Genomic DNA, 2535 nt, shown 5'->3' on the forward strand with positions numbered 1-2535 from the left:
CTTGATGTGCCCTTACCCTTTATATAAAACTTTCTCTTATACATATGCGTTTCTATGGATTGGTTTCTCTAACGTACCCAGACTGTCACAGTGGCAAAGAGCCCTAGAGATATGTATGTGGTCAAGTGCTTAGGCTAGTCGTCCGAACCCACCAACTGCTCCAGGAGAGAAAGGTGTGCAGGTCTGTCTCTGAAAGATGAGCGCCTTGGAAACACTGTGGGACAACCCAACTCTGTGTGTAGGGTCACCACGAGTCAAATCCCACTCCATGGTGATGAGTATTTTGCCAAGTGGCAGAAACGGGAGTTGCAGATATTTCTGCGCCCCCTCCCCAGGCTTAATTCCTTTTACCATATAACATAAAGAAAAAATACATAACATACTTGAAATGTGCGTTTTCACCTGTTTATCTTCTTTGCCTGTGTAGACTCTAGAGAAATGTGTTGAATAGAGTACTACTCTGGCTGTTCATCAGGTGCACGTGTAAAGACTTCCTCTAGCATCTATACTCTACCTAACACGGAATCAGACCCATCGCCAGGGAGTCCACTCTGACCCATAACCACACGACGTGCCAGAGGAGCCCTGCTTTGTAGGGTTTCCAAGACTTAGTCTTCACTGGAACAGACCGCCTCATCTTACTTTCTCAGAAACGTGGGACTTGAACCCCTAACCTAGTTGTTAGCAGGCCACTGCTCACCAGGACTCCTGGTGAAATCATTTCCCAAAGACATTCGAGGAGCTACTTTACTCATCCCTCAGTAGTGTGGGGATGTTGCTCTTGCTCCCCATCCTCAACCGACACGTTTGGTCGTGCAGAACTGGTTATGCATTATTGGCCTTCTTGCCACACAGTCTTTTCTTTGCTCCCCAGGAATGAGCGTTTTTAAGTTCTGTCCCCTTCTGCTGCTCCTTTGCACAAGTTGCTTTTGCTGCCATTTTCCTTCATTTCTGTTTTTGCTGTCCTGGCTTTACTTGCTTTGACCTGCTACTCATGTTGGGGAACTTTTAAAGTAGCTTGGTGATAGTTGGCTCTTTTCCTCTATTAAGAGTTGGGCCCTAACTCTTGATCAGAAGCTCGGGAAGGGGCCTTTGGGGTGTGGGCTGCACTTTGACGTGGACCCGCTAGTTCATTTCCTTTGGACATCTCTGACAGAAGTCAGTTTTGTTTTGACTTTTTCTCTCACTTGAGCTGGGCAGATCGCACCACGGAGGCTCTTCTGATCTCCATCCTGTTCTTGACACATGTTTGCTCTTGTTCTGATAACTGTTGGCGAAAAGGGCCAGGAAGCAGTTCTTGGAGGTTAGCATCCAGCAATTTCACATCCTGTTTCCTTATTCACAGCAAATGGTGGTTCTTTTCAGCTATCTTTTTGTCCTTTCAAGTTTATGCATTTTTGTAGCTGTCTCTTACTTGTACTCTGTATGACTGTAATGCAGAGGAACTGCGTACATATACTGAATCTTTCAGCCCTAAAAATACTACCATTATGATTAGAAGTTATATTTCCTTTATTACCAATAAGACTGATGGCCTAGTGTATATGCACCCTTTTTCTTTGGTTAAGTGCTTGTCTATGTATTTTGCACATTTAAAAATTAGTTTGTCTTTCTTCATTTGTAAGAATTCATTACTTATCCTAGTACTAATTATTTGTTATAGGCATATATGTTGTGCAAGCATTCGTTAGCTAAGACACATAATTAGATAATGTATTGAATAAATATAAAGAGCCTAGTAAATATTAGTAACAATCATTTCTTATATATTTTCATAATTATGCAAGACAAGTGGAGTTATCTCTGAATATATAACCCTGATGGCATAGTGGGTTACACACTGGATTGCTAACCCCAAGGTCAGCAGTTTGAAACCACCAGTCCCTCTGAGGGAGAAAGATCAGGCTTTCTACTCCTGCACAGAAAGCTTTTCACTCCTGCAGTCAAGAGATCAAACTATGAGTTTTATTCAGTAAATCCGCTGCATAAGAGCTCTTTAGGATATAGTCAAGCAAGAGTATTATGTACTTTAAGGACTAAGGTATGGCTGACCCATGTCGTGGTATTTTCCATTGCCTCATGTGCATGTGAAAGTTGGGCATGGAATAAGGAAGACCGAAGAAGAACTGATGAGTTTGAATTGCGGGGCTAGAGAAGAGTATTGAACGACTGTTAAAGGGACAAAGTGAGCTGTCTTGGAAGCAGTGCTGCCAGGGGGCTCCTTGGACGGGGCACTTTGTCTTACATAGTTTAGACATGTTGTCAGGAGAGACTAGTCCCTGGAGGAGGATACCATGTTGGGTAAAGGTGAGGGGCAGTGAAAAAGAGGAGGTTCTCTCAAGTGGATGGTTTGACAACAGAGCTGCAACAATGGGCTCAAGCACAGGAGCCGTTGTGAGGATGTGGCAGGACCAGGCAGATTTGTGCATAGTGTCGCTGTGGGTTGGAACCGACTTGATTCCACCTAACAGCAGCAAGTGCAACAACACTCCCATAAAGCTGCCCAGTCTCCAGAGCCCACGGAGGCAGTTCTCT

This window comes from Echinops telfairi, unplaced genomic scaffold (genome assembly GCF_000313985.2).
Source record: "Echinops telfairi isolate 266 unplaced genomic scaffold, ASM31398v2 ScPeMD7_2291;HRSCAF=2852, whole genome shotgun sequence".
Lineage (NCBI taxonomy): Eukaryota > Metazoa > Chordata > Mammalia > Afrosoricida > Tenrecidae > Echinops > Echinops telfairi.